This window comes from Halichoerus grypus, chromosome 7, assembly GCF_964656455.1.
Source record: "Halichoerus grypus chromosome 7, mHalGry1.hap1.1, whole genome shotgun sequence".
Taxonomy (NCBI): Eukaryota; Metazoa; Chordata; class Mammalia; order Carnivora; family Phocidae; genus Halichoerus; species Halichoerus grypus.
In genome coordinates, this window is record NC_135718.1 from 112,137,218 (window position 1) to 112,160,931 (window position 23,714).

The following is a 23,714-nucleotide window of genomic DNA, read 5'->3' on the forward strand; positions in this document are numbered from 1 at the left end:
GAATAACGGGCTGTCATAGCTGGTCTCACGTAACCAAAAAGGAAATTGAAATAGAAAGGCAGGACTTCGCATACACTCAAGCAGCACATTCGCAGGGACATCAATTTTAAATATAAGAGTCCCTGATGTTTTAGTCTGAGCCACTGAGCCAATCTAACACACTCTCCTTTTCTCCACCTTTATCTCAGGGAGTGGTAGTGAAGTCAATAAACTTCTTCACGATCCTCTTTGCTGGGCCAGACCATGGGCACACTTTCCTCTGGGTCCAGCTTGGGACTTCCAGTGGAGGGCCCCTGTCTCTTGGTCTCAGCCAGTGTGTAAGGGGGAAGTTACTTTGTATCACAGGCCAAACAGTTAAAATCTTGCTTCATTTGAATTATAATGACCTTCTAGGGCCACGCACCACAGATGTTAAGAAAGTTTCGCACGTGTTGCTCCCAGTGGGTCATGACTTGTGTACCTGTTCCAAGAAAAAAAAACGATCCAGAAAGAAAGAAGGAAAGACGCATCAGTGAGATTCCCCCCAGGGGAGAAAGATCCACCACGTCTCCACTCCACAAAGCTGCGGGCAGGTCCCAACAATTGGTGTCCTACTCCAGTGAGTCCAAAGCAGGCTGAACACACCCCGCTTATTACCCAAGATGATGTACTGATGTGCAGGAAAAAAATAACTACTTTGATTTATATGTTTATCTCATCTCATCTTTTTTTCCATTTTGTATGTTTTATAATATTTATAAATGTTAGAATAATAGTGCATGTATGCAATTTATAAGTAATTGTGTATCTATTGAAGGATACTCAAAAATATTGTACTGAGTAGACTACTCCACCAAAACATTTTCAAAATTACTGCCTTCCACAAATAAAGCATCCACTTCCATACCTCTTAACTCACTACAGAAACTTTCTCTTCCTCATGAAGCTCCTATTTCTACCAATGGCAATACCATCCACCCAAATACCCAAGCTAGCAATCTCAGAGTCATCCTCAAATGCTCCATATCCAAGGGTTCACCAAATCCTATTAACTACTTCTTTGAGGCATCTCAGGCTAGAGCCTCCTCTATATGCCAGCCACCCTCCTTGATGTATACTTCCATTATCTCTGGGTTGAACCAGTGAAAGAGCCAAGTTACTAGACTCTCTGCACCTTGACTCTTCCTGGTCATTCTCCATACTATCACCAGAGTAGTTTCCCTAAAAATCTTTTTTAGAAAATTGCCCTGCTTAGGAACTTGCAATAGGAATACACCAATAGGAGAGAGTTCAAGGCTCCTATTCCAGTTTGTCATATGGCTGTATCCTGACCTTCAAGTCGTATCTTCACCTTGGCCCAACCCCAGTTCCCTACTCTCTCATATCACTGTTCTCCAAATAGGGCCCTTTCATACCTTTGTTATGTGGTAACTTCAACTCAGAATATTCCACCCCCTACCCCATCCCCTTCTCTTTGTCTTTGTTACAGCAGCTGAATCTATATCCTTCTAATATAATGCTTTTAATTGTTCGGCATACACATGCCTGATACTGTGACACATTATTCATGGCACCCTGTTTTGATATAGAGAGTAAGTAAGAGAGCCATGATTCCAATCTCTATCTCTCTTGTTCTAAGGTACATGATTTTAACCACTGGGCATTAAATTTAAAGCAAATGTAAATATCACCCCCAAACCCACTGGGGAGAGTTAATGACTCTCCCTGTGTAAGTTGTTCATAGTTTTATCACAGCATTTACAATACTGTATTTTAGTTTGTACCCTAGGAGACTGAGCTCTTAGAGGTCAAGGACTATTTGTACTCCCCTTCATATGTTGAGTACCTAGTGCATGCTGGCCCATATGAGGGGTTCAATAAATATTTGTTGAATAAATCAACTTACAAATCTTTGGTCCCTCCTCAATCCTTACTTTCCCCCCCTCAATCCACTATGCCCCATCACAAATTAAATATAAATGCAAAAGGCACAGGAATGTCTGACATAGTACTCAATACAGAAAAAGGCTTTATACAATGATGAAATTGTCAACACCATTATAAAGTTTCCCTACAAGAACTTGTCCTCAAAAACAAAGCAACCACTACACACAAGAACAGTTTTAATGAGGTATAATTTACCTGTCTCATGTTAAAGATGTATTCTATGACTTTTGACAAATGTATATACCCTGTTATTCCAAAATCAAAATATAGAACATTTCCCTCACCACAAAAGGTCATTCCTTTAGGCCTTTTCCAAGCTGATCTTACCCCATCACTGTACCCAGGCAACCACAGATCTGCCTTCTGTAAACACATGGTACATTTTTCTTTTGGAGTTTCATGTCATTGAATATCATACAATATCTATACCTTTTTAACTGACTTCTTTCCCTTATCATACCTATTTTGAGATTGATCCACATTGTTGTGGTCTAAGTAGTTCCTTCACTTATACTGCTGAATAATATACTGTTCAATATTTTATTTATACATTTACCTGTTGGTGGACATTTATGTTGTTTCCAGTTTGGGTTACTTTAGATAAAAGTCGAGGAACATTTGTGTACAATCTTTTTGTGGTCATATGGCTTCATGTCTCTTAAATACCTAAGTGTGGAATTGTTTGATCATGGGGTAAGTATGTGTTTAACTTTATGAGAAATTGTCAAAATTCTTTTCCAAAATGGTTATAAAATTTTATATTCCCATCAACAGTGTATGAGAGTTCCAGTTGCATCATAACCTCACCAACAATTGGCATTTTCAGTCATTTTAATTTTCTTCACTCTAATGTTCTTTTCTTCTTTTTTGAGAGAGAGAGAAAAAGCTCAGTGGGGAGGGGCAGAGAGAGTCTTAAGCAGACTCCGCACTGAGCACAGAGCCTAACAAGGGGCTCAATCCTACAATGCTGAGATCACAACCTGAGCTGGAACTAAGAGTCACACACTCAACTGATTGCACCACCCAGGTGATCCCACTCTAATGCTCTAATGGATGTACAGTAATATCACATTTGTGATTTTAATGTTCTTTCCCTAATGATAAGTGATATTGAGCATCTTTTCGTGGATATACTGGCTGCCTGTATATCTTCTTTGGTAAAGAGTTTATTCAAATTTGTCCATTTTTAGAGACTTTTTATTGATTCTATTAGCAAATTTTAAGAGTTCTTTATATATTCTGGAAAGCAGTCCTTTGTCAGATATATATATTGATAATATTTCCTCCCAGTCTGAAGTTTGCTTTTACATTTTCTTACCCTGCCTTATGAGCAGCAAAAATTTTCAATTTTGATGAAGCCCAACTCAAACGTTTTACGTTTAAACTTTTTGTGTCCTAAGAAATCTTTGCCTACACAAAGGTTACAAAGTTTCTTCTAGAAGTTTTATAGTTTTAGCATTTACATTTAGGATTATGATCCAGTTCAAGTTAATCTTTGTGTGTGATAAAGAGTTGAGGTTCATTTTTTTTATGTTGATAATAAGTTGGCTTCAGACTATTTGTTGAAAAAGTAATCCTTTCCGTATGGAATTACCTTGGCATCTTTGTTGACAATCAGTTGACCATACATACATACATACATGGGTTTATTTTTGAACTCTCTGTTGTGTTTCATTGATCTATGTACCTGAATTTACACCAATAGCTCACTATCTTGATTAACTGCAGCTTTGTAGTAAGTGTCAAAATCAGTAAGTGTAACTCCTCTAACTTTATTCTTTTGCAAAACTGTTTTGGTTATTCTAGGCATTTAAATTTTCAAACAAGTTCTAGAACCAGCTTGGAAATTTCTACAAGAAAGCTTGCTAGAATTTTTATTGAGATCTCATTGAATCTATAACTCAACTTGAGAGAAGTAACGTTTTAATAATACTGATTCAATAGCAATACTGACTTTATTGGGATTTCATTGAATCTAGAAATCAATTTGGAGAGAACTGAAATTATAACAATACTAAGTTTTCTCAGCTGTAAACTTAGTAAATCAATTCACCTAGGTTTTCTTTAATTTCTCATAGAAATATCTCTAGTTCTCAGGGTAGAGGTTTCATGTATTTCATGTTTTGGGGATGCTACTGCAAATGATATTGTCTTACTTTTTATTCCAATTTCTATTTGTTTATTGCTAATATACAGAAATGCAACTGATTTTTGCATATTGATTTTGTACCCTGAGATCTTTCTAAAATTATTACTAGTTCTAGCAGGTTTTTTTTGTAGATAGGGAAGATTTGCAGCATGCTTGATCATGTCATCTGTGAATAGAAATGATTTTACTTGTAGCTTTCTAATTTGTATACTCTTTATTTCTTTTCCTTGTCTTACTGTACTGGTGAGAATGTCCAGTAGAATTTTGATTAGAAGTGAAGAGAGTGAATGAACATCCTTGTCTTGTTCTTGAGCTTAGGGCAAAATCATTCAGGTCCACCAGTGATATTTAGTAATAGTTTGTATTTTTTTTTTAACAGCTTTATTGAGATATAATTCACATGCCACAAAATTCAACCATTTAAAGTACACAATTCAGTGGCTTTAGTATATTCATAGAGGTGTGCAATCATCAGCCTTTTATCAGATTGTGGAGGTTCCCTTCTATTCCTGGTTTGATGAGAGATTATTATTATGAATGGATGTTGATTTTTTTCAAAAGCTTTTCTTGCTTCAATCAAAATGACCATATAGTTTTTCTCCTCTATTGTAGTAATAAGATGAACTACATTAATTACTTTTTATTGTTAATCAACCTTATATTCCTGGGACAAGCACTATTTAATCATGATGTATTATGCTTTTTATATATTTCATTTTTGGTTTGCTAATATTTTGCTAAAGATTTATGATTCATTTATTCATTTTCTTTTTTTTTTAAGATTTTATTTATTTGAGAGAGAGAGAGTGTGCCAGAAAGTGGCAGAGGGAGAGACAGAAACAGACTCCCCACTGAGCAGGGAGCCTGATGTGGGGCTCGATCCCAGGACCCTGGGATCATGACCTGAGCCGAAGGCAGGCGCTTAACCAGCTGAGCCACCCAGGCACCCCTAGTGATTCATTTTCATGAGAGATGTTGGGCTGTAGTTTTCTTATAATATTTTTGTCTGACATTGATATCAGGATAACGCAGGCCTCATAAAATGAGACGAGAAGCATTTCTCCTGCTATATTCTCAAAACAAGTTTATGTAGGATTGGTGGTTTTTCTACCTTGAGTGGTTTCTTTTAAAGATTTATTTATTTGTTTTAGAGAGAAAGAGAGCATAAGCTGCAGAGGAAGAGGGTGAGAGCAACCAAGAGTCAGATGCTTAACCGATTGCACCACCCAGGCTCCTGTCTTCCTTGAGTGTTTGATGCAATTCACCAGTTAAGACATCTGGGCCCACAAATTTCTTTGTAGGGAGGTTTCTAATTGTGAATTAATGTCTTTAATTGATATTTAGATTTCCTATTGATTTCTGAAATAGAATAGAATATAAATTCTTTCAAGGAATTTGTGTATTTCATACAGGCTGCGGAGTTCACTGGCATCAAGTTGTTTGTAACACTCCATTGGTTACCCTTTCAATGTGTGTAGAATCTTAGAGATAGCCCCCTTTTCATTACTGATATTGGTAATATATGTATCCTTTTTGTTTCTTGATTAATACAATTAGAGGTTTATTTATTTTATTGGTCTTTTCAAAGAATCAGCTTTTGATTTCATTGATGTTCTTTATTATTTTTCTGTGTTTTATTTCATTGATTTATTATTTGTTCCCTACTGATTTGGGGTTTAATTTTCTCCTGTATTTCTAGCTTAAGGTTGAAGCTTAGACTGATGCATGTAGAGATTTATCCTTTTGTAATATAAGCTTTAAACCTATACATTTCCCTTTAAATTGCATTTCACAAATTTTGGTAATGTGAGTTTTCTTTACATTCAGCCCAAAATATTTCCAACTTTTGTGTAATTTCTTCTTTGAACTATACATCATTTAGAACTATGCTGCTTAATTTCCAAATGTTTTGGGATTTTTTGGGGTATCTTTCTATTACTTATTTCTAATTTAATTTATTGTGATCAGAGAACATACTACATATGATTTTAATCATTTAAAATTCCTGGAGAGGGACACCTGGTGGCTCAGTCAGTTAAGCCTGAGCCTTTGGCTCAGGTCATGATCCCAGGGTCCTGGGATCGAGCCCCCGCCCGTGTCAGGCTCCCTACTCAGCGGGGAGTCTGCTTCTCCCTCTCCCTCTGCCTGCTGCTCCCTCTGCTTGTGCTCTCTCTCTCTCTCTGTCAAATAAATAAATAAAATCGTTAAAGATAGATAAATAAATAAATAAATAATAAATAAATAAATAAAATTCCTGGAGACTTTTTAATGACTAAGCATGTGGTCTATCTTGGTAGATGTTCCCTAGATATTAGAAAAGAATCTGTATTTTGCATTTGCTGCGTGGAATGTTCTATAAATGTCGATTAGTCCACGCTGATTGAAATGTCATTTAAATCTTCCACATCCCTATTTATTTTCTGTCTGCCTGTTCTACCAATTACTGAAAAGAGTTCTGAAAACTGCAACTATAATTGTAGATTTCTCTTTTTCTCTTTTCAGATCTGTTGGTGCTTCAAACATTTTGAAGTCAGTTAATAGGTGCATACATATTTAGAATTGCTATGCTTTCTTGATTTATTGACCCCTTTATCATTGTGAAATATCCCTGTTTATTCCTGGTAATATTCCTATTCTGAAGTCTACTTTTTCTATTAATTTAGTTAAAACACCTTTATCTTTTCCCAACCTCTCCCTTTTAATTTGTATCTTTATATATAGACAGAAAAAATTTTTTGATTTTATTTTATGTTATGTTAGTCACCATACATTACATCATTAGTTTTTGATGTAGTGTTCCATGAGTCATTGTTTGCGTATAACACCCAGTGCTCCATGCAGTACATGCCCTCTTTAATACCCATCACCAGGCTAACCCATCACCCTATCCCCCTCCCCTCTAGAACCCTCAGTTTGTTTCTCAGAGTCCACAGTCTCTCACGGTCATATAGACAGAAATTTTTACAGACCACATACAACTGGGATTTTTACAATCTAATCTAACAACCTCTGGCTTTTTGGTGCAGAGTTTAGACCATTTACATTTAATGAAATTACTGACAGGGTTGTGTTTAAACCTACCATCTTGCTATTGTTTAGCTATTTATCTCATCTATTCTTTGTTTTTCTCCCTATTTTCCTGCTTTCTTTTTGATTGAGTACTTTTTTAATTCCATTTTATCACAACCATTGGTTTGTTTAACTATATCTCTTAATTTCTAAAGGTTCATCTAGGATTTACAATATGCATCTTTATATCTGTCTATCTTAAAATAATATTATGCTGCTTCACATACAATGTGAGAATACTGGGATAATATACCTCCATTTCCCTATCTTGTCCTTTATGCTATTGTTGTCATACATTTTGCTTTTTCCTATGTTGTAAATCCCTCAATATATTATTATTTTTTTTTTTTTTTTTAAAGATTTTATTTATTTATTTGAGAGAGAGCATGAGAAGGGGGAGGGTCAGAGGGAGAAGCAGACTCCCCGCCGAGCAGGGAGTCCGATGCGGGACTCGATCCCGGGACTCCAGGATCATGACCTGAGCCGAAGGCAGTGGCCTAACCAACTGAGCCACCCAGGCGCCCAATCCCTCAATATATTATTATTATTGGTTTAAGCAGCCAATTATCTTTTAAGAAATTTTAAAATAATGAGAAAACTTCTTCCTCATGTTTTCAGAGCTCTTTATCCCTTTATGTAGATCTACATTTTCTGCAGGTATCATTTTCCTTCTACCTGAAGAACTATAGATCTTGTAGTGCAGGTCTGCTGGCCACAAACTCCTATAGCTTTTTTTGTATGAAAAAAGCTTTTATTTTATCTTCATGTTTTAAAGGTATTTTCACTGAGTCTAGAATTCTAGGTTGACAAACTTTTATCTAGCACTTTAAGGATATACTACTATCTTCTGACTTGCATAGTTTCTGAAGAAAAGTCTACTGTAATTCTTATCTTTTGTTCCTCTGCATATGTCCATCCCTTTTTTCCCTCTATCTACCTTTAAGATTTTTCTCAGAAACAGTAGCTTTCTGTGGTTTGATTATGAGGTTCTTGGTGTGTGGTTTTTTTGTAGTATGTATTTGGCTTATGTATGTTTGCTGAGTTCCTTCAATCTGAGTTTATATTTTTCATAAAATTGGGAAAATCTTTGGTCATTATTTCTTTAGATATTATTTCTGTTCTCTTTTTCTCTCTCTCCTACTTCTAAAGATTCTAGTTACATGTTAGTCAATTTGATATCTCCCCACAGGTCTATTTTTCTTAATTCTTTTGTCTCTTTGTGTTAGCTTCATTTTGGATAGATCCTATTGCTATGCTGTCAAAAGGTTCTATTGTTTTATCTTCAACTTTCATTTATCTTTCTTTTAATGTCATGTCTGTTCTATTGTTAATCCCTTTTATCAAGTAAAATTTTCATTTCAGATAAAAAGTCCCCTTTAGTTTCTTTGCATGTTTTCCTTTTCTCATCTCATCCTGTCCATATTTTCAATTTAATAATTGATCCTAATGAGTGTATTTATAATACCTATTTTCATGTTTTTGTCTGCTAGTTTTATTATCTCTGTCATCTTTAAGCTTGTTGATATTGACTGATTTTTTCTCCTGGCTTTGGGTCACATTTTCCTGCTTTTTTTGCATGTCTTACAATTTTTTCTTAGATGCTAAACATTGTAAATTTTGCATCGTTAAGTGCTAGGTTTTGTTTAACTCCTTTAAAAAATGTTGGACATTGCTCTGACAGGAAATTAAGTCTCTTGTGGATTAGTTTGATTCTCCTCATGCTTATTTTTAAGCTTTTTAGTGTAGGTCTAGGTTATTCTTTACTCTAGGGCTATTTTAGCCCCCCAACTAATGTTCAAGCCTTACAAGGTCTCTATTAAATGTTCTACATGTGGAATGAGATCTCTCTTTCTCTCTCTCTCTCGTGTTGGTAAAAACTTAAATTATTCTTGGTCTTGTTTGACCTTTAGAATTGTTCAGCTTACATACACCTAAAAATTTTTTCTTTGCCAGAAGTTTCACCCTACACTTGTACAAATTTCTATTTAGTCAAAGACTCAAGGGGACCCATGTGGAGATTTCTGATGCTCTTTCTTAGCATAGCTCCCTCCCTCCCAGTATTCTGTCTCATAAAGTCTGGCTGTCTCAACCCACCTGAAATCTAATCTCTGTCTTATCAATTCTGCAAAATGCAGGGTTCTGTTTGGTAGTTTTTGTCAACACTTCATCTGATAGTATTCAACTACCTGGTGTTTTTTGCTCTTGGGAAATTTTTCTGACCATCAGTCCCAATATCTCTGGTATTTCATCATCATTGCTGGTCTTTTCTCCTTGTACCCCACCTCTTCTCTTTTTGGCTGTTTCCACTTCTCTGAAATGTAAAGATAGTTTTCATACTAGGGTCCTAAATAGAAGATCTCCTATGACACTAGATGTCTTTCTAGAAAACAGACTTCTCCTTCAAGACTCATAATAATCAAGAAAAAATATTCTACACTGTCTTTATTTTTATTGGAAATGGAGATTCTTCTTCTAATCCTCTATGCCCCACACTCCTTCAACAAGACCATCACTACCACTACTATACAGCTAGTCCCAGCCTGCACATAGGTTAATATACAAACTTTTTTTATAACACTGGTTGATTAGAATGTGAAATGCATTTTTTAGACATGTTAGAGACTTTTTGAGATGCTTTGTTATATGTTAGCGATTCCGTGCAGGATCCATACCAATTCAGGGAGAAATCTTTTTAAAGAGAAAATAGCTAAGCATGTTCTCAGCCAACTTAATTGCTATGGATTCCATTCCACCTGTCCTCTGTTTCCCACAAATATTGAGGGGCTACCTCATGAGCATGAAAACCATGGTAATCCTGGATTTGGTGGCATCTCCAAAAAAGTGGCATCTCAGCAAATTGCTAGCCAATTGTTCCACCAGTTGGCTGAACGGCAAAAGCACAAGCCAGATTTTCCACTGATTCTACTCAACATCCCTGCCATACTCAATGAACTTCATGCAGTGCTATAGGCTTCTTGGTGCTTACTTAGCATCTGATTGCCCTGAGGATGCAGAGCTTATTTATTGCACTGTTGTCTCAGAAGCTTGAAAGAAATCCCCTGCCAGAGTAATCGGGTATGGGGAGGAAACCCTCGTCACGCTTCTAATTCAAAAATCTCATTATTGAGTATTGAACATATGTTGCCTCATACAATCTCCACAAACCTGCAAAGTAGGTATTTGTACTCCCACTTTTCATTATGGAAAGTAAACTTTAGAAAGATTAAATACAGTACCCGAGGTCACATAAAAGGTTGTAGTGATAGAGCGAAAATTCAAGCCTAGGTTCATCTAACAGCCAAACATGTTCTTAATTACAGGGTTAGTTCGCTAAGTCCAAATTGGGCTTTTCACAGGTAGAACTTTCCAACATCCATGATCCTTTCAAGTTAAATTATAAACTCTCAAAAAAGAATGGGTAAAAGACCGGGTAAACCAGGAATAAAACTAATCCTGCCATTTAAAGTTCATTCTGGTTTCATAGTATCATCATCTTCTTTTATTTAGTTGAGGTATAATTGACATATAACATTAGTTTCAGGTGTACAATATTTGCATATATTGCAAAATGATCATCACAATAAGTCTAATTAACATGTCACCATGCATAGTTTTTTTTTTGTGATGAGAACTTTTAAGATCAACTCTCCTAGCAACCCTCAAATATAAAATACAGTATTATTAACTATAGTCACCATGCTGTACACTACATCCCCATGACTTATTTATTTTATAACTGGAAGTTTGTAACTTTTGACCTTCTTCACCCATTTTACCCACCCCCAGGCCCCTGCCTCTCACAACCACCAATCTGTCATCTGTATCTATGTATTTAGATCCTACATATAAATGGAATCATATGGTATTTGTTTTTCTCTGTTTGACTTATTTCACTTATTAACATAATGTCCTCAAGGTCTATCCATGTTGTTACAAATGGCAAGATTTCCTGCTTTTTATGACTAAATAATGTTCCATTCTCTCTCTCTCTCTTTCACACACACACATATATAAACATTCTTTATTTATTCATCCATTAATGATGGACACTTACGTTGTTTCCATATGTTGGCTATTATAAATAATGCTACAAAGAATATGGGGTGCATATATCTTTTTAAGTTAGTATTTTCATTTTCTTCAGATAAATGCCCAGAAGTTCTATTTTTAATTGTTAGAGGAACCTCAAACAAATTGGCTGTACCAACTTACATTCCCACTGACAGTACAAGAGGGTTCCCCTTTCTCCACATCCTCACCAACACTTGTTATTTCTTGTCTTTTTGATAATAACTATTCTAACAGGTATGGAGTGATCATTGTGGTTTCAATGTGCATTTCCCTGATCATTAGTGATGTTAAGCATCTTTTCATGTGCTTGTTCACCACCTATATGTCTTCTTTGGAAAAATGTCTATTTAGATCCTCTGCCCATTTTTAAATCAGATTTTTTTGTGCTATTGAGTTGTATGAGTTCTTTATATATTTTGATATTAATCTTTTATTAGATATATGATTTGCAAATATCATCTCCCATTCAGTATGTTATCTTTTCATTAAAGGTAACATTAAACGGACCAAAGAATGGGGTGGGAGGGACAAGCTGAGAAAGCTGAGAAAATTGCAGGCAAGGTAGCTGGGTGGAGAAAGTTCATTCTGAAGAGAGGTAACAACATGTGTAAGGTGCACAAATTAGAGAGTATCACACATTTGGATAACGGTATGTTGTCCAAAAGTTGGGTTGCTGTGTGGTAGAGGGAAGAAGGTAAGATTGGTATATGCAGATATGCAGAGGCTGGAAGGGAAAGGACATTTGCTGACATAAGATGGAGTTTAAAATTTATGCTTATTTAGTGTCAGGGAGACAAATTTGAAGCTATTAAAATGGGCAGGGGTAAAATGAGCATTTGTAAAGCAGTAGAAATGGAAATGAGAGAAGAGAACCAAGAACTACACAAACCAAAGAGATTGACACAGCATGGGTGTTTTGGATTTGCAGGTCAGAAAGAGACAGAGGAAGCAGGAAACGGTAATTCCTGCTGAATGACTGGAATTACAGGAAAAGAACCAGGCTTTAGAGGAAGATGATAAACTGAATTTGGACATGCTGAGTGTGAGCAGCCTGTAGCTCTTCCAGCTGGAAATAGAGATGTGGAATCAGGAAAAAAGTCAGGTCTAGAGAACTGGGGTAAGGGGACACCAATTTGATGTCCAACTCAACTGCCAACTCAACCTCTTCACTTGGACATCTCAGCTTTTTAATTTCCTTCCTAAGCTTTCTCCTCCTCTTGTGTCCTCTGTTATAGACAAATACACCACCACCCATTCAGAGCTCTGTCCCGATCATCCTTGACACCTCCGCCTTGCTTGGTATCCACATCCAATCACTGAGTCCTGCTCTGTCATTGCAACATATGTCTTGAAAGTCTCAAACACTTTCCTATGCTGCACCTTCCTACTCCCAAAGCAAGGCACCTTTCACACTTACCAAGACTTCTTCCTTAGAATCACTACATAAACTCCTACTTCCTCCCTATCCAATCCATTCTCCACACACTAGGTCCTGGGAATATTACATAAGCAAAACAGTCACAGTCCCTGACTTGAAGGGCCTTCAAATGAAGGAAGGGAGATTGCCAATTAAATACTTGTAATACGGACACATCAGCAGTATGATGGGGGAAATGGACAGCTGAAGCAAACTGATCCTTTGCCAGAAGAAGGCAATCCCAGGATGCAATCTTGACATGTTGGCAGTCCCTCTGGGTCAGTTCTTACAGGGGCATATGTGGTTTGGGGCCAGTGGGAATGAAACAGAAGAATGGCAACAAAGCTTGTATTTGAAGTGGGAGTACCAGGGGGCATGAAAGATTTCATTTCAGGGCACACGTGTTTGTGTGGGTGCCAGAGGTAAAGGAGTTGGTTTTTCTGGGGTAAATTTTTTATGAGCCACACACAGGCAAGCTCTGTACTTGCAAGTATTTTTTTTTTTACTCTAATATTTTGGTATTAAATTTTCCATTAATGATTTTTAAGGGCCTTGCTGTATCTCCTTGGTGATTTATCAGCTGTATTTTTACCTTCATTTCACATTTTCTCTTCTGCTATATATCTTAGTGAATCTTTCCTTTTGCTTCTGGTAGACTATTTTTTTAAGGTGAATTTTTCTACAATACTTTATATTCATCCTCCAGTTTCTTTTCTTACCCCTTCCCCGAGGCTATTCTAAATCTTCTCTTCTTTTAACACCATCTTCATTCAGCTTCTCCTCTCTCCACCCTGCCAGACCCTGTGAGCTGGCTTGTAAGGTCTCCTTCCCTTTGCAAACATTTACTTCTTCCCTAATAACCTTGGGTGTGTTGCATAAAGCCGCGCCCCACCCCCCCCCCCAGCCTTAAAAGAGACAAAGAAAAACAAAAGATAAAGCCACGCGGGGGCATCAGGAGATAAAGCCATCAGCTTCTTCCTCAGGGAGAGGCTACTCTCCTGGTGATTGTACCTCACTATGCCCTAGAGAGGGATCCACGTGCACTGAAGAAGAGAGAAGGAAAAATCTAATTTCCTTGGACTTCTCTCCTCACTTTTAAGGAGTAGAGACCACAGGTAGTCAGAGCCAGGCCAGCAGACGTGCAGGCCCTCTCGGCAAGTGTCTCAACATATGTTCTGCTTGGACTGTCGAACAATAAATACCGACTACTGGGCCAGCAGCACTAGCATTTAGAATAGAAACACAATATGGTCTTTGAGCTCAGAGCTCGTGGTAAAGCAGAGAAGCACATACCATCACAGAGGCAGTATAGTATATCAATAAAAGAATATGTTTTAGAATTATAAAGACTTGGTTATAATCGCAGCTCCATCATTACAAGCCCTACCTTTTCCAGCTGAGTGATTTTCGATATGTTATTCAACCCTTCGAGCCTCAGCCTCCATATCAGTAAAACAGGAAAAATAATAACTTGCATTGGATCGTGACACATGAAACAATTAGGAAAGAACTGCATGAATGGTAGGGTTTGCCTCCAGGGCTGCTACCCCGGTTCAGCAAACAACTAGGTGCGATGGTGTGCCTTTCAGCTTGCTCTGCAACCATATGAGAGTTGGATCAGCCCTACCTAGTTGATAGTAAAGCTATAATATTGATAATATATTGAGTCCTTGTTCTAAGCTAAGCACTTTACATGCATGATTCACTTAAACTTCAAATTTTCCTCTATGCAAGGAAGGTACTGTTTTGGTTTTGGTTTTTGGCTTTAAAGATTTTATCTGTTATTTATTTGAAAGAGAGAGAGAAAGAGAGAGCACGGGGGGAGGAGCAGAGGGAGAGGGACAAGCCGGCTCCAATGCTGAGCGCGGAGACTGAGGTGGGGCTCGATCCCCTGACCCTGAGATCATGACCTGAGCCGAAACCAAGAGTTGGATGTTCAACCGACTGAGCCACCCAGGCGCCCCCAGGAAGGTCCTGTTTTATAGATGCAGACACTGTGGCTTACAGAACTGACTTTTTATTTCTACAACCACAATAGTGGATCCACGATTCCAACCCCAGTGGCCTAAACTCAAAGCCCATATTCTAAGCCACTATCCAAAGGTCTTAAAATTCTTTGCTCATGTATCCCTCAAAAAATCGTGATAAACTATTTTGCCACTTATACATTTTATTTCTTTAAGATTTTATTTATTTATTTGAGAGAGAGAGAGAGTGAGCAAGAGAGAGCACACGAGCAGAGGGAGACTCCCCTGCTGAGCAGGGAGCCGGATGCGGGGCTCGATCCCAGGACCCTGGGATCAGGACCTCAGCCAAAGGCAGACACTTAACTGACTGAGCCACCCAGGCACCCGCCACTTATACATTTTAAATTGATATAAAAACATTTCATTATAAATCTAAATAGTTTCAGATGATGTAATATCTGGTACATGGTAAGCTTAGAAATATTTGAAATATTTTAAAATAAAACTGAGATCACTCTTTTAAATGTATCCAGTGGAATGTAAATACCACAGCAATTTGATCCTCAACAGCATCCATTTAAAATATATGTGCACAAGATCTTCTTTAATGGAAAGGAGCTGTGCTCTCCTTCCCACTGCTCCTTCCCTGCAACTGGAAGGATACATCTGTTCAAAAACAGAGACCACATCTTCCGTACATGTACCAAATGTCACCTCTTCTGAGAGGCTTTCCTGGATGGACCACCCTGTTTACTTCTTCATAGTACCTATCATGACTTGAAATTGTCTTGCACATTTACTAATGTATTCACTTACATTCTGCCTCCCCCAGTAGAAGATTCATCCATGAAAGCAGAGTCTGTCTCAATTATCACTATATCTCAAGCACATAATTGTTCCTTTATCTCCTTGAAATTGTGTTTGTTTCACCTTTGCTATAGAGTTTTATCTTAATGTAAAATAGTTTTAAATTTCAAATTATTTTGTATATAAATAAAATATAAATTTTATTTCTGTGACTACAAGGTTATACGTTAAATAATAAGTAAGTTAATAAATAATAATATTGTCTTTACAATGATTAATAGTACATCATTGATCAAAAGAACATAAATTCATGCACATTTTTATTAAACATATAAAGTAAAATTTTTATTAGAAATGTATCTCCTACTGAGATAGATGGAGGAAGCATGTTTAATATCTTGAATATAAGTGATGCCAATTATTTCAAAAAACCACTTTGGTGCCCTTGACGTTTTTCCGCTTGGAACAGTGAGCTATGCAAGAATCAGCATGAGTAAGCAAAAGACCTTTCTTTATAAGGGGAAGAAGGGAGAACTGATAAGACACTTTAACTGTAGATATTCTTTGATCAGTTTTAAGAACATATAAACATTAAAAGTTATAGATAACTGATTCCCTTAAAACTGTAACACCTCACCCCTTGGAAAATCTTCATGCATGCTGGGGGGCACACACATCCCAGTTAGAAGATCCCTGTGGCACAGTGAACTGCCTCCCACAGATCAAAGCCAACAGTGCTCCATGAAGAATATCCCAGTATGGGATCAAATGAGCCCCTGAACTTGGCTGCCAGCTTTGCCAGGATGGAAGTTCAGCATGAGAGAAGTTCTGCTGCATTAAACCAGGATCTTCACTGCATCCAGCCAAAGAACTAGCTGCCTTCCCATGGAATAAGACTGTTTTGGTTTTTTTTTTTTTAAAAAGCAATAGGAAGCCATAGACTTCTTTTTTATCTTTTCTTTTTTTTTTAAGATTTTATTTATTTGACAGAGAGAGACAGCGAGAGAGGGAACACAGACTTCTAAAGCAAAAAGATACCGTGGATGTCAACTGTTTAACTCTCCCATTACAGATAAGAAAAGATTACCAGCCAGTTACCAGGAAAGCCAGTACCAGAATACAGATCTTCTGATCTTGGTACAGGGTGTGACAGAAGGCTATAAATGTATGTCCCTCCATCTATTGTGTGGGGTCTCTTGCCAGAGACTACATTTCCCAGACCCCTAGCGGTTAGGTGCCGCCATGTAATGGAGTCCAGCAAAGGAATTTGATGAAAACACTGTGTGCCATTCCTAGTTCCTAGCCGGCTCATAAAATCTTCCCATGTGGCACTTTCCCATGCTCTTTTCTCTTCCAACTGGCTGCAATGGAGACAACCCCTAGGTTGACCTCAGGAGCTGAATATTGCAGATGAAAGAGCCTCTTTGAACTGGGGTCCCTGCTGACTTGTTAATTTCCCCAGTACTTTCTTATGAACAAGAAATAAACTTCTGTCATGCTTTTGCCATTATACATTTTGGAATCCATTTGTTATAACAGCCTACACAAGGTTTTATATAGCATTCCACCCTTCCTTTCCTTTAGTCTGATGAGTAACTTCAACCTGTCTTAAAATGTAAGAATGTAAAAGTTCCAGTATATGGAGATAACAGTTTGGTTCATGAGCTAAAGGTTGCATGGAAGAACTGGTAAAATAGTAGCAATTCTTAGCTTTGCAGTGTTGAAATGTGCAAATAAAGTGTTAATCACACCCAGCCCGTAATCCGTAAGATGCTAGTGATGTCAGAGCAGCCTGAGAAACAAGGCTTACACCCCAGGGAAGGAGAGTCCTGCAGTCTCCAGTGGTCCCCCCACCACACTCTCCTGAGAGCTGCACATGCGAAAATCTCTAAATCAGCTCACAGTCCAGGGGGTACAGGGGGGGAGAGGGGGTGGATAGCTGGTAAATTAAATCTTCAAAGTCAAACATTAGTAAAAAGAACAGGACAAAGTATAGAATCTCCAGAATTGGGGACCTAGGAGGAATCTCAGAGGTTGCCCAAATGTTAGGAACCTGGACTGGATCGCCCGAAGGAAGAACCAAGCGGCACTCGGAGATCTTGGAGGACAGGTTTATTTAACGCCACGGGCTCAGAAGAGAGCGATCTCCAAAGGTCTGAGCCCCGAGCACAGACAGAGGGGGTAATTTATACACTCTACTTCTGCATACTTGGCACTTTGACGCACAGGAAGCGGAGCAGGAAGAAGAACCCGGAAGAGCCCTGGGGCAGGGACTGGGACTCCCATGCTGGCTTGGTGGGCCACCTTAGAACACAGATTTTTTCCCTATCACAAATACCTCCTCTTCACAGTGAGACCCGGAAGGAGAAACTGAGCGGTAACTTTCGGGTAGTACGATGCAGACCAGGGTTCAGATGTGTCTCTGCCAATCCTTGGCTGTATGACTTCAATTTAAGTAGGCTTCCTAAACTTTCTAAGCCTCAGTTTCCTCCTTCTTAAGATAAGAATAAACATGCCCACCTAGCAAAGGCGGTAATTAGGATTAAACGAGATAAAAAGTGGGTAACATAGCAGTGGGCCAATAAATATTGGTTTCTTTCCTGCAACAAAATCAGAGCCCAAACCCAAGCTTCCTGACGCCGCCCCAGTTCGGTCCCTTCCCAACGCCACCAGACTGCCTCCAACTCCTAATCCCCAGCTTTTCAAGACTCACTGAGGCCCACGAGGCTCTTCCAGGTGGCCTAGGGGCTGGGTAGTACAAATATAAAAACTGTTAGCATCTGTACTCTTGTTTCTGGTTTTAATCAATCATTTGACATATAGTTATTAAAAAAACGTAAGAGACATTGGCTCCCTGTGGCTTGTTGTAACAGTATTGCGGAATAAACTTAGCGCCAGTCAGGGCTTCCGTCTTTACCCTGGTTCCTATAACGTCCCTGCTCTGTGTCCCTTGGGCTTTGGCTTCCTCAGGTGGAAACCCAGGGGCATAAATTACATAACTAAGCTATGATTATTATTGATTCTAAAATTTTATTTGTTCATTGATGTCTCATCAAATGCTTCATCTTGCCTTAACTCTGGAGTGGAGTCTTGTCCCTGTGATTTTGCAGCATTGTTTCCGTGTATGCCAGCAAAGCAGAAGGAGGTGGGGAATGGGTTGTTTATCTGATCTTTTATACTGAGGTGGTCCTCAACTTGAAAAAGAGTAAGGTAAACCACCTTTCAGACACTGTACATGGCCATCAGAAAGCTGAACTGCATTATTCTCTGGCACGGGATTGAATGTGACTCAGATACCAAAAAAAGGAAAAACCCAGTAGTTAGGTTAAGTTAAACATCGCAGGGACATCTGTATGAAATAATAAATGAAGCAAGGAAAGAAATGAATGTCTGCCCAAAAAGAGGAAAAATCCCTCACCTATGATATGCATTCACTAAAGGAATATTTACAGAAAGGGGGAGAGAAACTTTGGGTAGCATTTTCACAGAAAATCACTGTGGTGGAAACAAATGCCCTATTTCTTGTGGCCTAAGATGTTTGTACTTATGGCACCCACGCAGGGAACCCCAAAGGGTAAGGACTAACCAAGACCCAGAAGTCACTCCCAATGGTGGGCCATATGCCTTTTTTGATTGGTTCATTCATTAAACATTTATTGAGCACCTTCTATATACCAGGCTCAGGTCTAGGGCCTGGGGATCCATTGGTGAATAAAATATACAAAATCCCTGCATTCATTTAAATCACATTCTAGTGACTAATTTCCCTCTGGTCCTGGAATGTGTAAGATATTGTTTCCATCAAAAGGGTCATTTAAAAATGGGGCCCTATGCTTCTAGATTTATAAAAAAAAAAAAAAAGGCAATAAAGTATCTTTTAAAAACCTCCATCCATCCCACTGGCATCCAATCATCAAAGGTAAAGGAAGGCCATGCAGGTCACCGCCGTGCTGCAGACTGTTCATGTCAACTGATAAAAATGACCTCCTCCTCGCTGGTCTGCTTAGCCAGGACAAATATCTCTAATGCTGGGAACCTGGGATCTTTCATAATTTGCAGCCAAAAAATCAAGGTTCAACAAGGATTTCCCAATTTTTTCCTTTTATAAGAATTCCACAAAACACTTCTTTATTATAGCATCAGAAAACTTGATTTCCACAACGTTATTCGACCTTAGGAACTGGGATTCAGGTGCATATCAGAGCCCCACTGGCCTTGCTACCAGCCAACAACCACACCAGCGAGACATAAACTAAACTATTATAAGACTTATTGTGTGGCTTCCTTGTCCAAAAAACCAGGTCATCCTCGTAAAATGTGTTTTATACCAAGCCTCAGAAACCAGTGAAGAATGTGGCCCACTGGTAATCACAGAGTGAGTAAGTAGGAATTGTTCACATGAATGCATGTGCGTGCACACACACTCACTCACTCAAGCACATGTGGAGAGTTCCAAAATCACAGTGTTAAATCACCAGCAGGAGTTATTGCAGCTAAACTAAAAAAAAAAAAAAAAAAATGAATCACTTACAACCCAAGGCTATCCTTCTAGGCACTGACGTCTCCCTCCCGTAAGAGCTGACAATGGCAGGATGTCAAGTGAATAACTCACTGCCTCCTCCCGCTGTCTCAGGCCTCACACTGCAGCTTTACAAAGATAAAATAATAACTATGTGTCAGTCAGGCCTTCTTCAACTTGCTCTGTGCAATGTCTGTCAAAGCCCCTCCCAAGCCAGTTCCTGCCAGGAAATGGCCACTGCCCAAGGAGAGGCTGATAGCCCAAGTATAGCTCCGGACTCAGTCTCTTGGTAAGTATTTTTTCTCATTTCCACAGCTCTCCAAATTTGGAAAATACCTTATGATCACTTTAATTACATGACTTGGGATACTTTAATCCTCAGAAAAGCCCTGCCAAGTAAATCTGAACTGATATTCTGGTTTTAGAGATGGGAAAAGCGAGAGACTTACACAAGACCACACAGCATTTCACATCTGTGACTAACCATTTAGTTCATGGATAAAGTGGCTTGTAACAGTATCTATTTGCTATCAGAGATGTCAATTATGAATGTCTTCTGCTTCTCCTCTGCTCCCATCTCCCTCCCCCACTTATTCCCAGAGTTCTGGGAACACCGTAGATACTTGAGAGATACCTAATGAATGACCTGAGAAAGCCCCTCAGGGCAAAGCTCAAGATGGTTGTTGAATCCACTGAGCATCACAGGTTCAACTGAACAGTAGAGCAGGATTCCCCAGATAATTATAAAAGAACGTGTAATGGATTCCCTTCCAAGGCTTGCCAAGGGGAAGTCTAAGGAGCCCCTAGACTATCACCATTAAACCTTAGTAACCATATGAGGGAGTTGGAGAGACCCAGTAAGAAGGGTCTCTAATATTTCACTCCTCTCTGTGGTTTTCCTCTGTCATTCCTACACACACCCCTACATGCCCATTTAGTACAGTAGGGGATAAGGGTAGTTTGGAGGGCTCCCAGAAAACTGCTCACTGAGGCTGGGAGTGACTGCATACCCCACTGACAATGTTCACTGAACTGCAGCCAGGGACATTTCAGGGGAGAAACTGATGGCCATTCCCTGGAATATGGGTGTCTGTGGACACAGAGCCTGGGCCTGCGTCCCACTGAAGAGATTGACTGGAGCCAAACTAAAAAAGCAGGGTGCAGAGAGAGGGCGGCAGGCTACACTCAACATGAAGACGTTTGAGTTTCCTAGGATCCAAGTGGGCATTGCAAAGCATGCCCAGGCTTGAGACATATGGAAGGGACCTCCGTCTAAAAGGGCTGACTCTGTAATAGACTGTATGGGGTAAACCTCCAGGAGCAGGAGCACAGGAGGAAGTCAAAGAACAATGAAGCAGAGTCGTCCCTGATGAAAGGCCTCCAAGGAACCCAGGAGAGTGGCCCACAGAGAGATGATGTATGTAAGCATGTCACACAGACAGAACAGCAAGGACCAAGAGAGAGCTGGATAAGCAGCATCCAGATACGCAAAAGGACTTTTGTCCCTTTCCTTCTAGTTGTCCACCTCCACCACTGATCCTAGAAAAGACCCAGAAAAAACAGGAGATGGAAAAATGAAGTGGAAGAGCACATTACTGAAGGCAACAGAGGGCGTGCGGGGAGGGGCAGGAAACTGTTCCTTGCCTCAATTCCCATTGACTTGTGTCCATTTAATAAACCTGGTTGCACAATAGGTTCAGGTAGATCTTGAGGCCTTTCCTGATAGACCATGCCCCATCCATTTCTCCCAACCACATGATATGGGTGAGGAAGCACTGTAGGGAAATGGAGCACACCATCTTTTCTCTCACGAACTTCAGCAGCACCTCAAAATTGAGGGTTTACACAAATAACCAGGTGACCTCCAAGTTCACTTCCAGGCCAGCTCTTATATTAAATTACTTTAAGGCTTCAGAGAACTGAAAATCATCCTTTCTTCACCAAAAGGTTGGGAACCCCTGGTTTAGTGGATTGGCAGTCCCCAAAACTAAAGCCTGGAATCTGTTCAACAAATCCCTATGTGGTGTCAGGGGCTGCCCCTGATTCATCCAGATCTTAATTTCCCCATCTGTTGCCTAAGAGCCTTGAAACCTGCTTTCTGTCCATTTTCCTGGGACGTGGAAAGACTTCATATGAGACCTGTGTTAATAGTATTAGACAGATGTTCCCCATTTAGTACTGCAAAGCTGAAATCTGGACATAATCCTCCCCTCGAGGGCTGGACCCGGAGGTACTAACTTGACAAAGCCACCACCATAGGCTTGCAATGACTTTCTTCCCATATGGCCGCTCCTCATGATTGAAAAGGCCAGTGGTAGGTGATGGAGTTTGGTTTATCAGGGGACTTAACTGGGTGGGTAATTTCCTCTTACTTTGTACAGGTCTGAGCAGGTTCGGGGTGGGAGTGAGGAGAGGGATCAGAACACAGAATTAGCCTGGCTACAGCCACTAAGAGAATTGGTATTGCCCCATGAATAAGTGGAGGTTCAGTCTGGCAGGCAAAGCACCATATCCAGTCTACAATGGTCCAGATGGCAAGGGCAAAGGCAAACGAGCTGAGGTAGCACCGTCTCAACAGGTGGGCACAACACAACATCAGAGAGATGGGAGGCAGACATTCCAGAGAAAGGACAGGATGCAGACCATAAGCTTCAAGTAAGTCTCTCAACAGATGATAGAGCCCAGGCTTTAGGTGGGAATTTGGGACAGATCTGTAGGCTCTGGGAAATGGAAAATTAAGAACAAGGAAGGAACAGATGAATAAGCAGGTAAATTGGAACCAAGATGGAGGAATTAAGATAGAAAGCCAGTTATAAAAAATAAAGTACGGGGATTGCATGTGAGAACAAAGCAAACATTCAGATGTTCAGACAAGGGCTAAAGGGCAGAAGCAGACCAATAGCAGTGAGGGATATGAAGCCAGGTAAGCCTGCACATCGAATCTAGTGGGGTGAGGAGGAACCCTGGATAGGAAAAACCAAGTTGGGCCTAACAATTTACGTCAGACTTGAGGAGAATATTAAGAGGATGGAACAGTATTAAAATCAATGGACTTTCCTCATTTTATCCCCTCCTTGCTCCACTCAGAATAAAGTATGTTGATCAATACAGAAATATGGGCTCTCTAGAATACTCCTTAGGGACTTTGTAAGGTGGGCATTGAAATAAAACATGGAATTATAATTCAAGTCCATGGGCCTGAAGCAATTTTGGAACAGGCCCTAGATGCAGTACCAAAGATGAGGGTACAATATAGTTTCAAGGATGCTTAATCAGTCTGGAGCCATAGCATTCAAATAATGAAAATGGGGGCACCTGGGTGACTCAGTCATTAAGTGTCTGCCTTCAGCTCAGGTCATGATCCCAGGGTCCTGGGATCGAGCCCCGCGTCGGGCTCCCTGCTCGGCGGGAAGCCTGCTTCTCCCTCTCCCACTCCCCCTGCTTGTGTTCCCTCTCTCGCTGTCTCTCTCTCTCTCTCTGTCAAAATAAATAAATAAAATCTTTAAAAAAAAAAATAATGAAAATGAATTTTATACTATCATTCAGGGCAAATCATACCAACACATGTGAGGGGAAACACACTGAGTGAATCTATTAAATTCTGGGCTATTGACCCTGCAGTGAGTGTGTTAGATGACCAGGCCACCTTGCCTCAGAAATATTGGTACCATTGGCCAGATATCACGGCTCACAGTATCTAAAAACGGGCACACAGCATATATGATGAATAAGAAGGCTAAAATCCTTACAATTCAACCAAATAAGGGTATGGATGTTATAGTTCTTCCT

The 23,714-nt window shown here is 39.4% G+C and overlaps 1 protein-coding gene across 5 annotated transcripts in view; it reads right to left on the reverse strand.

The window, feature by feature from the left end:
* RGL1 (ral guanine nucleotide dissociation stimulator like 1) overlaps positions 1–23,714 on the reverse strand; it is a 242,914-nt gene that overhangs the window by 171,050 nt on the left and 48,150 nt on the right. The window contains exon 2 of one of the 5 annotated variants that reach the window (XM_078078067.1): positions 19,938–20,053. The exons of the other annotated variants lie outside the window; for them this stretch is intronic. The gene's annotated coding sequence lies outside the window, so the exon portion shown is untranslated. The remainder of the gene's footprint in view (positions 1–19,937; positions 20,054–23,714) is intronic. 5 annotated transcript variants of the gene reach the window in all.